This window comes from Dreissena polymorpha, chromosome 13 (assembly GCF_020536995.1).
Source record: "Dreissena polymorpha isolate Duluth1 chromosome 13, UMN_Dpol_1.0, whole genome shotgun sequence".
Lineage (NCBI taxonomy): Eukaryota > Metazoa > Mollusca > Bivalvia > Myida > Dreissenidae > Dreissena > Dreissena polymorpha.
In genome coordinates this window covers 7,990,810-8,013,039 of record NC_068367.1, presented here as the reverse complement: position 1 = coordinate 8,013,039, position 22,230 = coordinate 7,990,810, and the positions used below count along the sequence as shown (strand labels likewise).

The 22,230-nt window shown below is 32.7% G+C and overlaps 1 long non-coding RNA gene across 1 annotated transcript in view; it reads right to left on the bottom strand.

The window, feature by feature from the left end:
* Positions 1 to 3,292, bottom strand: part of LOC127854421 (uncharacterized) — a 33,601-nt gene extending 30,309 nt beyond the window's left edge. The window contains exon 1 of the long non-coding RNA XR_008037042.1: positions 3,075 to 3,292. This is a non-coding gene — a long non-coding RNA (uncharacterized LOC127854421). The remainder of the gene's footprint in view (positions 1 to 3,074) is intronic.
* Positions 3,293 to 22,230: the final 18,938 nt, after the last annotated feature.

Below are 22,230 nucleotides of genomic sequence, written 5' to 3'. Positions count from 1 at the left end.
TGTATACCTTTCATTTGCATACATAAGTGTATGTTTACTAAAAAATATACATCCTTAAAAAGTGAGCGATTGTTCCCGTACCATTACATTTATCAGAGGTTCCTGCATGCATTACTAGTCATGCAAATTTTGAATAGCCGCGCATGTGGCATGGTTGCACAAAGAAATATTTTGCTGTAAAACTAATTAAAGGGCTGATATTCTGACGAGAGGTTGTTTTTTGTGGAAATTTATCTTCACTGTTAAATTAAAAGAGAAAATGGAATTCAAAATAAATCACCAACGCACGAAACAATTGTCTTCCGGGAATATATTGTAAACCATTATCTGATTAGTTTGACAGTTTATCGCCAAAAGCTAACACGTTGATGAAACTTGATATCAGCAACACAGCGTGAGCAATATCTCTGATTAAAGCACATGTTCAACTGAAGCGTCAATAAAGCATTTTGATGATACACAGCACCAATATTTACATGCAATCCTTATGACGAAAAATGCAATTAGTAACGTTTTAAACTCAACAGGACTATGATTGTCATTAAGAACTCACCATTTGTTAACACATAACCAGGCTCCGTGTTCACAATACAAATTTTGCAATCGCAAATCGATTTTGCTTGTCATTTAAAATGGATTTCCATTGTAGTTGATATGCAAAATTGAAAATCAATGCCAGTTTGCAAAAGCGTTTTGTAAACACGGGATCTGGTTACATATTGGTATTGTCTAACATAATATTATGATAAAGTTTCGTGTAGATTGAGTCATAAATGTGGCATCATTAGTAGCTTGATATGGCTTACAGAGAGCTGACTATGGTTTTCTATGATTTTACCTAGTAAGCTAGTTTTTTACGCATTATCCGATACGAATTCGGCTTAGATATTGTCAAGATAACATTCTGACAAAGTTTCATCGATTGAGTCATAAATGTTTCATATAAAGTGGAGATTTTTTCACATATATTAGATGATGATCAAGTTTTAAGATACATGCGAACCAGATTCAAACTTATTTAAGATGTTATCATTAAGAAAACTATCCCGACCAAGTTTCATCACGATTGAATTCACAACCATTTTATCATTTGCGTTCGAAATGAAGACAAAAGGTGCAAGCATAGAATAACAAGTAAATGTTGAACACAGATAAGTTTATTTAATCGACACGTGACTTCGGTTACATTAGCCTCGCTAAACATGAATTCAGCGTCAATCTAGCATTTATTATATCGTTTTTTATCTTAATGTTTAAATTTAACTAAAGAAATTATATGAAACCAAAATTAAAACATGCACTTTAATTATGCAAATAAAAAAAAAGACGTCAATGCACTGAATGTGGTTTGTGTATTTCAATAATGTTGAAAAACACAACAAATATTCGGATGCCGTGTTATTCCAATTATGCGTCAGTATTATTTCAATAATGCGTTCATGGAGATGGTATACAAATAATTGCATGAAATTTGCGTTATTACTTCAGAAACAAGCAAATACTTCCATTTTTTTCGTTCGATCGTTCATATTAATACGTTACAACGACACTTTTTTCACAGTAGATGCCTTGAGTATATACCAGTACGCTCTTTCTAACATGCCAAACAATCAGCGAAGATTGCCATATTATTTTATTTTGATACGCGGCTTACTGAAATTTTGACGATGCTGCTTCAGCGAAGCAGCTGGTCTAAGTTATCATACCAAGACATTTTTTCACAATTGCGACCTATGTAAAAGACCGAGCCAGTCCGATTGAGTTAGCTAAATTTTCTCATCGGTATACCTCGCTGGTTATCATTGATGAAGGTAATGGCAGCTTGGTTCCCGTCCTCTTTCAAATTTATTGAGAGGTTCGGGATAGGAACCAGACACGAAACTTCCAGGTGTCACTTCAAACGCTGTGACGCTGGAAAACCCCAAATGTAGTAATTTAAGATTTGATCGAGAATGTAACCCGCCTACCAGTTTCGCCGAATGAGTCAAGTTCCCCACGGGTACTACTTTCCCGTACCCCCACTTCTTTTCGTACCCAATTTTTCTCGTACCCAAGTATGTTTTCGTAACCAATTGTTTGCATACTTTTTTCTTACCCAAAATTTTCGAACACATTTTTGTCGTACCCAAAATGTTCGACCCACATACCACTTGTGGTGATGTAGATACCCTTAAATTGATGCTTTTATATCCATCCTCTACAAACATTGTCACACTAGTACTGTCAGTACTTTGATTAACTATATTGTTACGCTCAGTTGATAAGCAAAAATATATGCCGTTATAGTCGTATGCAGTTGTGACAATTGTTTAATCGAGCGGCGTTTTGCATTAATCACATGCCTGGTGAACGGGTCTTAAGACAGCGACTACATATAATCAAAAGCATAACGCAAAAAGCATGCATACTGAATGATTTCAATGTTGAACGTTTTCTATTGCATTTATGACAAAGGTTTATTAGGCCATTTTTGCGATCATTCTAAAGTTAATAACTTTGCGAGGGCAAACGTTTGGTCTCATATTCTACCCGTTCTCACGTTGAACATAATCAGTGTATTGTCCCCTTAAATTTTATTTAACATGTGATGGCAAGCTTCAAGTAATAACATTTAATATTGTGCTGATATGATATGAATGACGAACAATCATACCAACATGCCCTGTTTCACTCACAGTAAAAGACTCCATGCACGGGTTTCACCTAATAACAATACCAAAACTACAAGAAACACGACATTGCATCATTTGTGAACAGGTTGTTAATACAAATACCATACATAGAACTACAGAATATTTATTTCGAAACCAGCCTTTCACGAATTTATGATAGATTTTTTTAATCAAAGGTGTTCAGAGCGCATTGAGAAACAAGTGATTATAATATATTAAAAATAAAGTTAAGTTAAGACGGCATGGCCGATGCAAATCATATATATATTGTAAAGGTTTGGCTGTATGCTAGAACAGCAATATACACAATGTTTAAATATATCTGAACAGGTTATACTTGCTGTTAGAATAGGACACCACAGAAACTAGCATTTATAAGGATAAACATAAGACTCAACATACCCCCAAAACGTCCGTATTATTCCAAAAATCAGTATTTTTCCCAGTAAATAGACACACGCGGACTCAACTGCCGGTACTTACTATTAATTCCGATTTCTATAACAACATATTATCTGTGACTATTTCACCACTTAAGTGCACCATCATAATAATCAAAAATATTTTTTTTTAAACAAATGAAAATAATAAATGATTAAACAACGCAGTTCGAGAAGTAATCAAACATTCTTCTTGATGATATCATTATCACCGCATTGCACTCCTTCCGTCTTTAATTACCCCAAATGCAGGAAAGCATGTGGTTAAATCATAACAAATAGCGCGGAAGAGTATTGCGAAACCGTCACAGATAACAAGGTATCAAGGAAAATAGGAGTATCTGTTTAAGTTGCTGGTTGAACTGATAAAGCACTCTGCGAAAAATTTAGAAGAGGCACATTATTTATTATATGGAGGAAACATTAAGCAATGTTAACGATATCTGGTTAAAAATCGAAGCACACACATTTAAAATACAGCAAGCTTCATTTCAGCACATGACTTTTTTGGTTACAAACAGCGTATCAATGGTCATTAAAGTAAATATTACAAAGGTGATTAAATGTTTAGTAAGAAAAAACAATCGAAGCAAATAAAGAAAATTAATTATATTGTAAAAATAACAACACATAAAATTAACAGTTACTATTTCAGCATGAAGATTTTAAAATGACTCGTTTTAATAGCATACCAAATTTAAGTTAAAAAGAATTGTCTTAAACCTATGGAGTTTTTTTCAAATAAACCGACGCGCGACAGCTGAAGTCAAACAAGTTTAAACACAATTTTCAAAACAAATAAGAGCAGCAAATAATGTAAGTTGCCAGTTAATTCGTGCACTGCTATAAAAGTAAGTTGGTATGGTATTGCCGAAAGAGACAAAGCCATTGCCAGCATGCAAATATAATGTGTGCCATCATTTCATTAATGAAAACAAAATATGATGTGAGCATTCATGAAATGCCATCGGAAATCGGTTGACTATTAGTTAGGGATGTACATTTGTCCAGTGTTTGCAATCCATCTTTAATGTTAATACAGAATACAGGTATAGAAACTCTTGAATAACGTCGGCAAAGTTTCAACTGGAACAGTATCGTAACATTACTACAAGTTCTCAATCATGTTTGCAGTAAAAACGCAACTAATATATGAACGTTGTTCCAAAGAGGCATGCTTTATTTTTGACATCGTTTGAACCAGACCATGACAAAATGTATGATTACTTCTAGAGCATCATATTGTTTCACTTAGTGTGCTATTTTAAACAGCATTTCAATTGTAATAATATTATTATAACAACCACATGCACGAAAGTACAAATGCATTACTGTATTATTCTGAATATATTGTTGATTGCTACACTGATACAACGTCTACATGTTTGAAACTTAAACACGGTATAAACATATGTGTAATGTTACAGATAATAAATTAACGTTAATCCATTTCATTTTAGAGGGGTAATAAACATGGTTTTAGTTTATAGGAATAGGATAAATGAAAGCCATCTCTTCAATTAAGAAACTTTGTGTGGCGCCTCTGCAAAAAATATTATAATAAATATCAGATTCATAAATTATTTCTACAATAATTAATAATATATTATGGTTATAAAAATGAGAACACGTTTAGCATAAATGCTTACATTCTGACAATTAATTTGTCAATAGACATATGAATAGTTGCCTCAAAGTAAAACAATGTTTGTTTAATTTCGTCCTAAAGAATCTTGATACTTGAAATCATTGTAATTAAGTGGAAAAGGGACAGTGGGTATATTTAAACAGGGAATACTTATTTCAAATGATTCGTATGATGCATCTCATCGTCTGGAGGTTGAATTATTGATGTCTCGCTAAATATTATATTAGTTGAAGGTCAGACCAGACAAATCGCAGTTCATGTTTTATGCATACATATTTCCTCATGGCTTTGTTTTGTAAGATTAAAATCAATAGTTCCGTATAAAGAACAAGACACAAAAAGAAGATTTATTGTTATTTTAACGGCCTTAAAGCGCAGCTTGCAGCTGAGCATACCATGCTAAACATAAGCATGTTAAGTATATATTTTGATATATAATTGTATTGTGTCTGTAACAAATTACAAGACTTGACGATTTATGTATATTTTTACGTAGTGAAGTATTATTATCAAATTAAAAAATAACTAACATGTGTTAGGACATAAATAGAAATGTATGAGTTACGAGTTAAAATTAACGACCAAGTTCTGAAATTGAACGTACGAACAATAAAAACTCGTCTATTTATGTTGAAAAATCAATACATCTGTTTTTTATGGGATTGTCCTGGTCTTAACTCGATTGAAAGATCGAAAATGGACTTTTGGGCTTGTTTGTATTTAACGATTTCCTTTCCAGCTTATTAGTGTGGAAAAATGAGAAAGCAACCATAAGAAGACAACTCGAAGACTTGAGAAATGTGGATTGAGGTCATTTCTGAGTGTGCAAATCATTACAAATAAAGCACTACGGCTTAACAATAAATAGACGCCATGCAAGTGGAAAGCGTTTGCTCACAATACCATTCTAGAAAGCATAACCATTTACATTACGCGACAATGGGTATATTTATTCGTTAGATTTCGTTAATTAAGCTCTCGATTAGACTATTTGTGTCGGGAAGCATTAAACAGGCATACATTTCCGACTTACTTAACCGACATAAAATAAAATGGACAATTGATCTACCTGCAGCAATTGTCTTATGTTACAGATTAAACGAAAAATGACGTCAAACGCATTTGGAATAAGTAGGAATTTATATTAAGATCAATTCCAGAACTGTGCCTAAAATATTCATATTTAAAACACGTGTTTCTGAAATTCTCAGCACATATTTCTTGCACATTATCAACGAATTTCCATTAATGATTTTTGTGCGGCTTCAAGCAATTGCGATGACGTACGATTTATACAGAAAATTGCATAAGCATCAAAACAAATTTGTGTTTTTGACAAGGCAAACATTATTAATTGCTGCAAAAACAACCATGTGTGTAGTATGCAGGTATAGAGTCTTGTATTAGTATACCTGAGAATTCGCTTTAATGGATCTTTCAATTTTGGAATTGAATGTACACGTATACTGGTCGCTTATTTGTTCTGCAATAAAAAATAATTATTCGGTTGCGAGTATTTCAGGACAATAAAGCAAATGTTGGGATAAAACTTCTCATTATCAGCACAGCTGGTGCTTTTACTCGTGTTTTACTAAACTGAAGCCCCAGCACTCCTGCTTGTTCTTTGCCATAACAGCATAGTTAACGTGCAGTGTTTATGATGAACAATTTCTGTTGCAGCTCTCTTGAGTTCTCTTTTATAACTTATTACGTCATTGATCATAGTTACTCAATAATTTATTTGACGACGAAAAACTTGTTATCTCTAATGAAATAAATTACCACTGACAAGCTTTTCTCTGTGTGATCGTTTTCATTGCTATAGCAAAACGAGGCCAGGAACTCTGTTCACATTCGTGACTTGTGACTGACTTTGTGTATGAAGTAAATTTAGCATACATCTTGCTGAAAGTACACAACCAACGACAGCTTAACCTTCAAATTATAACATATCGATGATGCGTAACTTTACTCTGCTCCCTTTGCATACAGCTGTCATATATATTATAGATATGATGATTCAAATATGCTGATTGCTGCAAAATAATGTTTATATTGAATTAAACGTCTGATACAATAACTAGTCGAGCTGCTACTGATAAAAATGCGCAAAAACTCTTTTAATAGTAACAAATCAAGCAATGTAAGTGCCAGTGTCACAGTCAAATTACAACCAATCGCAATCGTGACGCATGTAGCCTCTCTGAAAATAGATAATACACAATGGTACTTAATTACTTTGTCGAACTCGCAACAAACAAGAAACACAGCAATTCAAGATTTGTAAACATTGTATAATAACACTAGGAACAGACTGTGTGCACACGATGAAACCAGGCATACATTCAAGAACTATTGGTTAATAGACAATAGCCTTAGGTGCTTGCATCGCCGTGTGTTGTTCCTGGTAGTAAATTAAGGCAGGTTGTCTTGTAGTGGTTTAATTAAAGTTTTTTACGAATTATTCTTCCGAAATATGTGATATATTACAATGCAGCAAACACCAACATTATTTAGTAAATCATAAATTTAGATTACGATATTAATAATTTATAAAATAAAATATTTATTGGAAATAATCAGGTATTAAACCTAAGAAGCTCAATATGAGAATTAAGCCCCGCGTATAATTATGTTGACCACATCGCGAATTTTTTTTACCGAATATACTGAAAATATGAACTTTTTCAAGTAATGTAATTACCAGTCGTGATATTTTAATGAAAATAAACTTATAAGTGTAAAAAATTCGGTATTATGCAACTTTTATTGTCTTCGTCGTCATGGTTGACCGTACCTTTTACAGTTTCCTACACGTGTATGAAGTATTGCTTGCTCGTCTACTGATAAAATACGCGACTAATGGTTTTACTCTGAAACCGGAAGAATTCATGCTGTCAACTTTGTAGTTCGAGCTCATTGGCAATAACATTTGAGCAAACATTAACCTTCAATTAATTATGAAACATTCACAAATCGGACACTCCTGAAAAAATAATTAAATACTGTCAATGTTTTACGGTGTATTTCCCGTTTCTAATAAATTGACAGCATGGTCTCTTGGTTTCAGAGTGATTCCATTAGTGACGTATTCAACAGTTGTTTAAGCTAATATGAGTGGGCAATGAAGAAAGTTACACATAACAAGGAAAGGCAAGGTCTTGTGAGCGGACATAATGTCTTAGTGCGTTGTTCAGCACAAAACAAACACTACGAGTATGTGAAGTGGTTTCTGAAAGCTTAATGGATTGAAAGATGTCATGCAAGTCAGGGGTCTTCCGTTGGCTAATGACATCTAAGGAAACGTAAACGTTAACAGTTCGAAAAACGTGCAATGCACCACATAATACGGTTAATACAGTGCTGAATGGTTAAGATTTATTATTAAGCTTCGCAAACAATTTCAATAAACAAGTATTTTTTTATTTGTATTTCCCTATTGAAGATTGAATGGAAAGACTTTGATTAAACAATTTTACGCGCACCGATCACAAAATCATTCCGTTTAAGTTATTGTTTTGTAAAATTGTTGATATCACTTTAGCATATTCTGTCGTTAAATGACTAACATAAATTTTATATTTTTTTTATTTATTGCTATATGCGTGTATTAATTTATTTATATGTAAGCCTTTTCAGTCAACGTTTGTTCATGAATAGATCTTTGTAATTATTAAAAGGTACCAGCTCCTAAACACATTTACTACACAATTAGAAAAAAAAGCGAATGAATGTGTGTTAATATCAGGGACAGAACGAATAACCGAAATGGACACCTATTAAATTTGTACACGCAATACGTTGTCGTACATGAAATGCTTACCGCTTGTATTTATTTTACACTATTATTCTTAAAATTAGCTGATACTTTTATAGTAGCTTATCCATGACGTTAACGCAATAGCTCTCTTACTGAAAGCGCGAAAAAAATGCTTGGATTTATTCCAATTATATTATTATTTGTACACTAAACGCTGCATGAAATAAATAACTGTAATATCCAATATACCCAATAGATAACAAAATACCGATAATACGATACACTTTGAGAATGTTAATGGAAACGACATGCATTTTATTGTTAGTGATGATATAAATAGATCATTTTTAAAATGAAAACATATTTGTTTGCGATAGTTTTTATAATGGATACGTTTTTATGTTATTTTACTCAGAACTAGCTAGGACAAATGCATTAATGAATATGACAAAACCTTATGCGATTTTTGTTTATGAACTAGCTATTGAATGGAGTATGTGGTGCTAATACAAATATTGATACATTGGCATTTGTTAGTACTCAAGGATGTAGTGTTGTTGACTGTGTATATATGTAAAAGAAAATAAAGTATTTTAAGTATTATATCCCACTATTAAGCCTGACCATCGTGCAAAATTGTGTGGCATAAATGCTACAGATAACAAGAGTCCCGCGGTCGGAGACATATGCCACCATCCGTCTATACAGGGCTTTGAATTAGTGACCCCAATTTTAATAGCGATTATCTACTGCCCAAGACCAATGCACATGTGAAGTATCAAACCAATCGTACTTCGTCAATTTTGTGGCATTGCAAACTACTGATTTTTAAAATGTTATATTTAAAAAAAATCGCCTGTAAATATATTTGATCGAGTACAGATGAATGCCAGGCGTGTTGATATAATGAGTATACTAGGATAGATCATTTACAGCGCAACTAGAAAAGTTCAATAATAAAACAAGTCTCTAGTGTAGTAAAAGCCATCCACATTTAAGAAACAGTCGTTCACTATCCGTGAAGCAAATTAAGTTTAATGGATTTGTAAATAAAATGTATTTTATTCTCGAGTTTACTCAACAAATGAAGAGTTGTAATAAACAGCTTTAACGATGTTTGGCTATAAAACTAAGCACGATTCTTATACACTTCATCACAAAAATAAAAAAATATGTAGTAAACATATGTAAAAATACGGTCACATTGAGATGTATGTCGCTTCTTAAACGTTATACATTACTTCTTTGTTCCAAAACTTCTGCTTCTCAAATTATAATATATTCCTTGGAGGATTGCTCGTTAAGTCTTATAAAAGACTACGAGACGGACAGCAAGGGGATACTAAATGAGTGTAACGGTATATGATTATAGCAAGGTCCTAAATCGCAGTGATTGATATGAACACTCGTCTCAACAGACGCGCACATAATCCAGCAGGGACGTTTTGTCACGCCAGAGAATGTACACCGATATTGCTATCGACAAAAACAGTGTAATTGACGATATTTAACTTAATGGCGTATTTGATACTTTCTAGTAAAACGATTCTGATAATAAAGTCAGTCATTAAAGATGTATGCCGCTTCCGAACTACTATACGGTTTTATTACCCCCGCCCCATCCTAAGCGGAAATAGCTGTTGTTAACAAACCTGATAACTGATTATTGTTTTAATTTCAAGCTATCTTTGTATGACAAATCTGCACGTACATTTATATTCATGTATATGTTAGCAACATAGGACAAACAAGTCTTAATTTTGTTATTTTGCCCACACGCCGAGACATGTATGTTGTTCACTAACCAAATGATTCATATTCTTTCTTGTAAATTAAGCTTTTAATGGCGACAAATTATTGCGCAAACACAGCAGAACAGATGTCAATGTTTGCACTGTCAATGGATACCGTCTGTCTCGGGATATGGAATGTATTTCTTAGTCTTGGACGATAGAAATATGCGCGTGAAATATTAGAAAAATGAATTTGAAAGCAATGTCTAAAAGCGAAAATGAGCTTATTACGGTTTGAGCTTGTAAAATGCTCATATACACATGACGTTGCAACTTATCAAAAACTGATTTAACTTCTGTTTAAGAAATTTTAAACATGTAATTGCATTCAAATTTTATGTTTGTCATCGATCATGCGCATGAAAATGTATTGTCCTTAAAACAATCAAGACTTGATTGTACACAATCAACTTAACATAGTTTTACCGCAAGTTTCATTGGTTTAACATTCGTACATATTACAAAGTCCCAATAGGTTTCTTCGTGTATAGTGCCAAAGCGACAACATTTTATTCGCAAATCGATATGGCATGAGTGCTGCGAGGAAATTGCACACAGTGTTGTATTGCACAAAATGAAGCTTGTAAATTTCTGATCCTAAATATAAAAAAAAACATACGTTGTAGTTTGATTGGTTGCAAAACATACATACATGGGGAGTTTCTCTCAATATTATAATACATGTACTATGAAACTATGCGTTTTGAAGACATGTCATTCAAATTTCCAGGAGAAAGCACACACGCCATAAATTTCCCATATTTTCACGGCGATAAATGGCTGACGCTGTCAAATTGGGTTCATAATATATAGGTCCACACGAAAGTTGCTAAATTGATATTCAATAGTACATGCACTACTTCAATAACGCAATAGAATATAGAGTAAAGAAACTGGCGATGATGTCTTTTCAGCACGTACATTTTGCTGTTTTCCACCGCATTATGTTTGGTTAAAAAAACACTAGACACGAATTATTAATGAGTTTCATCACATGCTGCAAAATGACAATATGATATATAAGAATTTGCTGTAGAGTAGAAACTCTGTCTAAGATGTTTATGGGTATCGGTTAGTATAGATTTGTATGTAGTATTTTAATCAAATTCCTTCGTGTTGTTGTATAGTTCTACTTTATTTCATACATATACATCATTACGCAATAATTATGCTCGAGAGACATTTTATTTAGATAAATGCATATTACCATTTGCTGGTGTGTTTTTGTTTGAAGCAAATAACTAATTGCCTGTAAAATACAGTGCTTTATCAAGTACACAACATTAAAACTTTATTTTCAAATAACAGATGAATTGTGGCTCACTTTAGGCCATCGTTATATTACATTTATTGTCGTTTTCAAAGACAAAGATAGTTGGTAAAATATCGCTTAGACAGTTAGTGTCTGTAACAAACAAACAGTTCATGAAACTGTTACATCGTTACTGAAGCTATGCAATTGAACTGTCTTGAGTTATTTTCATAAACAATCAAGGACGGAATATCAGGCACATTGCTGCAGAGAGACGTAGCCATTTAAATGATTCAGGAATGGATGGTAGTGAGTAAACTGAATGAAGCAAATAAGTGAGACATTTAAACATCGACATATCATTTGCGAAATAAAAAATATACTAAAATAAGGCCATTTAAATAAATATTCTTGAAATTCTAATTCTAATCATCTGACAAAAAATGAAATAAGTTAAATTTATATGTAAGACAAAGGTAGAATGACATGATTATTAATTAAGATTTTTGGTAACAGATGCGTTTTGCTATCTGTACAACAGTATATCAAATTCATGTATATCAATACATTTGAACCAACACAACATTTGCTTTTTATATACCGATTGGATTATTTTGACTTCACTTATTCACAAAATGTGTTAGCGATTAGTTGCATGTTTTCTAAGAACGCGCTCTTTTATTTCGATAATCTTGTAACATGCACTGCCAAAGGAATGTTAACGATTTCAAGTTTTCTACCTTTATCTCGCATCGATTTTCACAAGAGAAAACACAAACAAAAAAGGAAAAATATATAGGAATCTATATCCACCATTCAAATACATAACATACATATTTACACGCTAGAATGTCCTTAAATAAGAAATAATAAAGTAACTTATGCCGTTTGTTGTACAAACATTATATATTATGAATGATTTTGAGATAATAGAGTTGTAAAGCTATAAATATTTGTTATCGCAATTAAAATTCAGTTATAGCATATATGGGCTTTCATTGGCATTTCGGGCCTGACGTTCCCTATTTGAGTATAATTAAATGGAACTTTATTATTTATGCTTTCCTAAGTTCCTTGATAATCAAATAGACGATTTCACGACATATTCATCTTAGTGTTAGCTGCAGAGAACACACGAAATAAGTGGGTTTGTCACAGTACTTAGAACTTATACGTGCACAAAGCAACAAGTATTTAACAAACACGCTAGTGGAAAATCAAATCAATTGTCGTCGAAATAAAGCATTTGTGTAATAACTATAAAAAATGCAAGCCACTTTTATCTATAAGTAAATTGAGAGTAATTTAATCCATAAGTGGAAACAGGTATAACTATTTCATTTGTCAGAGGTCCTCGGACAGCACTAAGGCAATGACTTGGAATTATCATGTGCATGAATCAAACTACGAAAACGGCAAAACCAGAAGAACAAACCACTGTGTTAAGAGCGTACACACTTTATCAAGTAAAATATTTGATTAAAAAATATAATATTGCTAGAATTTTCTACATGTTTATTGGACAGTTTTGCATCGGCAATAGTAAAATGATCAACGATATGCCAGTTAGAATTACACTTACAATAGTTTGGCTCAACTCTTTCAACAAAAACATTTGCGATAGTGATAAACGATTAAAAAAAGTATTTGTCTCCTTAAATACAATCTGTACAAAATAAAAATGAAGCAAGATTAACTAACAACCAATGTTAAATAACTGGTTTTAGCTGTTCAGAAAATAATGTTTATTATATACGTATGTTAAAATTAACCGTGGTTACCATGGTTATTACTCGTAATTACGGTAGAATGACGTTTGGCAACTAATGCACAGAAGTCGTTGTACGGCAATGAAAGAAATTCGTATATTCTTTTAAGAAGACATGGAAAAATGTTCTTAAACTTTAAGAACAATTATTGATTAAACATTCTATAAATTTGTTGTTGCATATGTGAACAAAGTGTGTGCGCGCATACTAGTGTCGGGTTAAACACCGTATAAAATTATGTTTCATTATCGAAATGTTCTATGGAATAAAGGGGACACGTGCCATATTGGTTGACGCTGTGTAATACATCTACATCACAATACGAGTGCGCAGAAACACCATTGACTATCGATCTTCAACTTAATACAAAGTGAATGACAATTTATTCTGAACAATTTATGGCACGTTCTCTCTTTATTCCCTCGCAGAGCTGCTTTCATGTTGAGGAACGCGAAGTTCAATTAAGGCTAATTGTATGCAGAGGATTTAGAGGACGCGAATCGGAATATCACGGTAAATGCCTATTTTGTGTGTTTAAACTTCGAAAAAATATAAGTTTAATAAAATCATGTATATTATATTATACCCGGACACTGCTTTGAATTTATCAAGACATTGTCTAGATTATGAAAGAGGTACTGTATTTAATAAAATGTGTAGAGTTCTGGGAAAAATCAAACTTAATTGAAAGGATATACAGTGTAGTATGTTAGATGATCGTTTTGTACATGAATAATTGTGTCGTTACGTGCATGTTTTTTCTCTAATTTTAAAGAAAAGAATTGTCAGCAAAGACATGCTCTCGCAACTTTTATTGTTCTCTCTAATTTAATTTTCTTAACTACTTGGCGTTGCGACTTTCTATTAAATACTTAGCTTTTCAACCGTTAAAATTTCAAATTTTAAATATCAAAATTTCAATACCCTAGCTGGATTGTTAACTGTTGTTGTTTATAAAATCAGCATTATATTATTTTGTAATAAATGTACATTTATTTACCAATTGCAAATGAGAGAAGCAAATGGATTTTACCAGCTTTGAATGTTTCTTTCTATTTTGAACCGCTTTGAAGGATCATACCTTCGTGGTCTGTGCTAAGGTGTCAACACCATTCTAGAGTAATTACGACTTATAAAGACGGTAACTATGGTGAATGTAATTGACATTTGGATTAAATATTATTTTTTTGGACTGTCAAACCAATTGTTTTACATTCGTTGTCAGTTAATCAATATGTTTGTATTATTTATTTACATAATTATATTGCATTTTAAGAGACACGTACCTCTGTTTTTTTGTAAAACGTGAAAGATAATTGCTGCAAACTGGAAACCATTCACATTCCTTTCGCAGTGCGGGATTCATAATTATATAATTAGAAGTGCGTTTTCATAGAAAACCTGTATCTTAAAGGGGTCTTTTCACGGTTTGGTAAATTGACAAAATTGAAAAAAGTTGTTTCAGATTCGCAAATTTACGTTTTAGTTATGATATTTGTGAGGAAACAGTATTACTGAACATTTACCATAGTCCAATATAGCCATTATATGTATCTTTTGACGATTTGAAAACCTAAAAATTATAAAGCGTTGTAAAGCGAAACGATTAGGGCTAATGCGTTTTTACTTCAGACTAACTCCAGGACTCCGGGGGTACCTGGTTCGAGCACTGGTACCGGCTACTTTTTTTCCTTTTTTTAATTTTATTCTTGATTTTTTACTGGAGCTTTTAAGATCCAATGTTTACATTTATCAATATAAAGCATTTAATGACAAACTTCAAAATATGCCAAAATCTGTGAAAAGGCCCCATAAAAACATACTACATTCAAATGCTTACACAATAAATGAATAAGTGCAGAAACAATAATCTAAACGCTACTGAAAACGCGCGAATTTAACAACCAGGTATCTCATTGATGCATACGGTACACCATAAAATCCATTCTTAGGTGATTTTTTGTGTTATGCGTAAATTCATGAGGTATAATTGCTGAGCCCCTATTCCGCATCAGTTTCCGAAAAGTTTCACCTAATTTAGGACGTGCTATTTCTTCTCGATACGTCTACACTTTGTCGTCTTGATAGTTAATACGAATAATGTTATCCGAATTTACGTGATAATTAAAGCGAATTCTTTAAAATTAAGTTAGGTTAATTATGTTATGGCCAAATTCATCAAGTACGTTTACATACTCTTAACGTGTTTATTTTTTTCGCGATAAAGTAAACGAAATGACGATTTATTTGATTAGGTGTATTAAAGTTCGCTTCGTTGTATAGGTAACATCAATTATTATTAAAAGATAGCATGAAGACGAAACAGGAAACATTTATCTGAGTTGTTAACAACTGAAATATCCGGTGTTGTTGTTATTGGTGGGATAATACAATCGAATAGTAGTTCGAAAGGTGCATACATATATGCAGGTATCATTATATATGACCAAGTCACGTGTACTTTATTAAAGCGAGACTATACGATTTTTATATGTGTTAAATTGTAATATATTGATAAAAATATGTCATAATAAAACAAAATAGGAAAGAAAAAATATACATTGAAGAGGAATTTCATTTACGCAGCAAAGACAAATTAGCGCCCCGAGCTGATTGTGACGAAGATACTTCGTACATATTTTCCTACAATAACCGAAGCATTCGTCTGTTTAGTCAGAGTTCGTGTGTCGTATGAATTGATATGTTTTGCAGGAATTGAAAATTAACCGCTAAACTAAATTTAGATGCACATCATACATGCATGATTCACATGCTGGAGAATTCGATTGTACAGACATTTTCGATTTCAGAATTAAACATCTGGCTATTTCGCATTTGTCGTTACAGGTTATTCTTAACTTTAATTTGAATTTATATTGAAATATATGTATAATAAGATGTTACAGATCTTATATAAATTCATAACTATTTGACAACAGCGTATAGTCTCGCTTTAAGTTGATATCCAACACGGTGCACAATATCAGTGCAAATATGTTCATCTGACAGAACATACCCGCGTCTAATCCTTCCAGTATTCAGTCATATTCACAGTGATATTGGACTCGTTATAATAATGTAACACTGATTAAATGACTACGCGTGATGTTGCATTCCGTCTTGCAGCCTTTTGTTACACTTGCAGACAAGAAATATCAGATTATTCGAGAAACAGAAGTTTTCAACAGTATATACCTTTTGTAGGTGGTATGATTATTTCCTACTGTAGAATCCATGCTTCCGATATATATGATGCAGAATACGAGGTTTTATTCCGTTCAAGTATTATTGGCAATTATCATTATAAAGACTACATACATAAACGGTTTAATGACACATTATTTACCTTCAATCAGAACAAAGTACGTAAAACAGAACATGCAAACGGCAGGAAATTACTGTTTAGTGCTGTCTGGTGTCTAAGCCTAGATTGTAATAATATATATCGCACCAAAATACCTCTAAAACGTATATATACCGAGGACCTCTGGCAAAAGGAAATAGTAATGCCAGTTTCCACTTATGAATTAAATTAATCTCAATTCACGAATAGATAAACAAGAGGCTTGCATACTTTATAGATATTACACAAATGATTTATTTGGACGACAATTGATTTCCTTTTCCATTAGGGCTTTGTTAAATACTTGTTGCTGTGTGTCTATTACTTTCATTTTGTGTTGCACTTTTTTACATTATGTTTCTTGCCAAACATGCAGGGTCACATGCTAAAATAAGGCTGCTCTCCGACTGACGATTCTGAATTTTCAATGAGTATATCTTTGAGATAATTAACACGCAGACTACATAACTTGAAAATACGTAGATGCGTATGTATAAGTTTAAAGTGTTGTGAAAAAAAAACACAAACTTATTTCTGTTCGTTGCAGCTAATACTCAGATGAATATGTCGTGAAATCGTCTATTTGATTATTAAGGAACTAAAGGGAATATATAAATAATAAAGTTCCATTTAGTTATAATAAAATAGGGAACGTACGATCCGAAATTCCAATCAAACCATTTATGCTATTAACGAATTTTAATTGCGATTAAAATACTAAAATAGTTAGAAGTCTATTTGCTCCAAATCATTCACAATATATAATTTTCGTACAACAAACAGCATCAGTTGCTTTATTTCTTATTTAAGAACTTATTAGAATTGTATGCACACGTGCATACGTGTAAATATGAATGTTACGTTTTTAAATGGTGGATATGGATTCCTATATATTTTCCTTTTTTGTTTGTGTTTTCTCTTGTGAAAATCGCTGAGAGATAAAGGCAGAAAACTTGAAATAATTAACATTCCTTTGGCAGTGCATGTTTAAAGAATATCGAAATAAAAGAGCGCGTTCTTAGAAAACATGCAACTAATCGCTAACACATTTTGTGAATACGTCAAGTCGAAATAATCTAATCGGTATATAAAAAGCGTTAATTTAATTACCTGCTTAAGCGAAGCATTACGACTAGGAAGAGATTCTTTGGTTGTGTTGCTTTTTGAGTTACGCGCCACCAAAGTGAACACTGCTTACATAATCACCATTCTTGAAATCTCAGACGATAAGTTATATTATCATTATTGATAATCTCAGCTATTTCCTTCTCCAGACTTTAAGTGTATAGGTTATAAAAATGTATAAGATATTTATTTGGAGGCAAAACAGCCGAGTAATAAAGTATTTCAGTATAATGTTTTGACCGGCCTCGTTTAAATGGGCGTAAAGGAAACCGGATTTCCCTTTTAGTGAACAACAAGCGGATCCGTGGTTACATTCGACAAATGGTAAACAACCCTCCTTCGTTGGCAAGTGTTAATTGTGTGTATGAAAAACATGTTATGGTAAGAACTGACGGTTCCTGTGCCGTTTCTTTACTCTATATTTCATTACGTTATTGAAGGAGCGCATATATTATTGAATATCAATTTAACAACTTCCGTGTGGAACTAGATATCAAGAACCCAATTTAACGGCGTCAGACATTTGTCACCTCGGAAAAATGGGAAATTAATGGCGTGTGTGCTTTCTCAGAAAATTTCAATGACGTTTCTTCAAAACGCTTAGTTTCATAGTACATGTATTTATAATATTGTGAGAAACTACCCATTGGTGCATGTTTTGCAACCAATCAAACTACAACGTATGTTTATTTTTGAATTGAGAATCAGAAATAACAAGCTTAATTTTGTGCAATTAAACGATGTGTGCAATTTCCTCGAAGCACTGATGCTATATCGATATGCAGATCAAATGTTGTCGCTTTGGCACTATACATGAAGAAACCTATTCGGGCTTTGTAATATGTACGAATGTTAAACCAACGAAAATTTCTGCAAACTATATTTAGTTGATTGTTTACAGTCAAGTATTGATGGTTTTAAGGATATTACATTTTCATGCACATGATCGATGACAAACATTTAATTTTAATGCAATTACATATTTCAAAATTCTTAAACAGAAGTTTAATGAGTTTTTGGTAAGTTGCAACGTCATGTGTATAAGCATTTTACAAGCTCTAACCGTTATTAGCGCTCATTTTCGCTTTTAAAGTTTAAATCCATTTGTTCAACATGCAAAATAACAAAATACGACTTGTTTGTCCATTGTTGCTTACATATACATGTATATACTAGTACTTGCAGATTTGTCATAAAAAGATAGTTTAAAGACAAAACAGGAAACAGTTATCAATTTTTGTTAACAACAGCTATTTCCGCTGTGGATTGGGCGGGGGTAATAAAACCGTATAGTAGTTCGGAAGCGGCATACATCTTTAATGACTGACTTTATTATCAGAATCTTTTTTAATAGTAAAAGTATGAAATACGCCATTTAGTGTAATATCGTTAATTACACTGTTTTTTGTCGATATCAATATCGGTGTACATTCTCTGAAATGAAAAAACTTCCCTGCTGGATTATGTCCGCGTCTGTTGAGACGAGTGTTCATATCAATCACTGCGATTTAGGCCTTGCTATAATCATGTTACACTCATTTAGTAACCCCTTGCGGCCCGTCTCGTAGTATTTTCATATCCATCACTGCGATTTAGGCATAACTATAATCATGTAACACTCATTAAGTAACCCATTGGTGCCTGTCTCGTAGTCTTTTATAAGACTAAACGAGCAGTCCTCCAAGGAATATCATTGATTTGAGAATCAGAAGTTTTAGAACAAAGAAGTTATGAATAACGTTTTAGATGTTACATACATCTCAATGTGACCGTATATTTACATATGTTTACTACATATTTTTTATGTCCCCACCACTATAGTGGGGGACATATTGTTTTTGCCCTCTCTGTTGGTTTGTTTGTGTCTTTGTTTGCCCCAACATTAACATTTGCCATAACTTTTGCAATAGTGACGATAGCAACTTGATATTTGGCATGCATGTGTATCTCATGGAGCTGCACATTTTGAGTGGTAAAAGGTCAAGGTCATCCTTCAAGGTCAAAGGTCAAATATTCAGCTTCAAAGCGGCGCAAAAGGGAACACAGTGTTTCTGACAAACACATATCTTGTTTATTTGTGATCACGTTTATACGAATCGTGCTTAGTCGTATAGCCATACATCGTACAAGCTGTTTATTACAACTCAACATTTTGTTGAGTAAACTCGAGAATAAAATACATGTTATTTACAAATCCTATAAAACTAATTTGCTTCACGGATCGTTAACGACTTTTTCTTAAATGGGGATGGTTTTTACTACACTGGAAACTTGTGGTTTTTTTTTAAGTTTTCTAGTTGCTCTATAATTTTGCCCCTAGTATACTGATTATATAAACACGCTTGGCATTCATCCGAACTCGATCAAATATATTTACAGTCGATTGTTTTAATTTAACATTTTAAAAATCATAACGACAGTTTGCAATCCCACAAAATTCACGAAGTACGATTGGCTTGATACTTCACACGTGCAATTAGCCTCTGACAGTAGATGACCGCTATTGATATTGGGGTCACTTATTCAAAGCCCTGTATAGACGGATGTGGGCATATGTCTCCGACCGCGGGACTATTGATATCTGCAGCGAGTATGCCACACAATATTGCACGATGGTCAGACTTAATATTGGTATCTTATATTTCACATACATAAGTACTTTATAATATATTAATTGGCACCACATATTCCATTTAATAGCTAGTTGACAAACAAAAATCGCATATGGGTTTGTCACATTCATTAATGCATTTGTCATAGCTAGTTCTGAGTAAAGTAACATCAAAACGTATCCATTATAAAAACTATCGAATACGAATGAGTTTTCATTTAAAAAATGATCTTCCCTTGCAATTTTATCATCAATAACATTAAAATGTATGTCAGTTCCATTCACATTCTCAAAGTGTATCGTATTATCGGCATGTTTTATCAATTTGATTATGTTGGATACAAAAGTTAGTTATTTCATGCAGAGCTTAGTATACACATAATAATATAATTGGAATAAACCCAAGCATGTTTTCGCGCTTTCAGTAAGAAAGATATTGCGTTAACGTCACGGATTATTTATTATAAAGTATCAGCTAATTTTAAGAATAATAGTGTTATAAAAATACAAACGGTAAGTATTTCATGTACGAAAACCTACGCCGTGTACAAATTTAAGTGTCCATTTCGGTTATTTGTTCTAACCCTGATATTAACACAACACAGACACACGAGCGGGAATACATATTGGCTTCATTCGCTTTTTATGATTATTTTGTAGTAAATGGTTTTGGGAGCTGGTACCTATTAACAATGACATAGATCTTTTCATGAAAAAACGTTTACTAAAAAGGTTTACATATAAATCAATTAATACACGCATATACAAATAAATTAAAATAATTAAACATAAAATATATGTTAGTCATTTAACGACAAAATATGCTTAAGTGATATCAACAATTTAAGAAAAATATAACTTAAACGCCATTATGTTGTGGCCGGCGCGTAAAAGTGTTTCATCAAAATTTATCTATTCAACTTTTAATATGGAAATACAAATAAAAATACTTGTTTATTGACATTATTCGCGAAGCTTATGCAGATACCATTTTTATCTTTAGATGGCATTAGCCAACGGAAGACCCCTGACTTGCATGACATCTTTCAATCCATTAAGCTTTCACAAACCACTTCGGATGTTCGTAGTGTTTGTTTTGTGGTGAACAATGCACTAAGACATGATGTCCGCTCACATCACCTTGTCTTATCTTGTTATGTATATATTTTTTTCATTGTCCACTCCTATTAGCTTGAAAAACTGTTGAAAACGTAATTAATTGGTAGTTAAGGTTTGCTCAAATCTACTTACCAATAACCTCGAACTAGAGACTTGACAGCATGAATTCTTCCGGTTTCAGAGTGAAACCATTAGTCGCGTATTTCATCAGCTTTCCAACACGCTGATTGGAGAGGTCAATGGAGACATTACAGTTAACAAGGTCAGACAAAGCATTGTATACGGACATTATTCTTTAAATGCGTGTTGTATTTCATTTATACAAAACTTGTTCCCGGTAGATTCTGAAGGAAATAGCTTTCCATGATGTTTTTCTAACGAGTCAATAACTTTACATATCTTCTTTTTTCAAGATTATACTTCGATCATTTCCTTTTTAATTGCATGAATTATATAAAGGCAAATGATGTGTGTGTTTTAATTGAAGTAAAAAACACACGTTATTTTGTTGAAAGTATTAATTATTTTCCAGACTAAATCCCTGTTTAGTTTCAATGAAGCATTCTAAACTGTCGGCCAAATTTGCTGACGTTATACTATTAGTCACATTTACTAAGTAACTCGTGTTGTTGATGCGCATGATATTATTTAAATGCATATTTCATTTATAAATAATCAATGTTAATGCCTATCTAAAA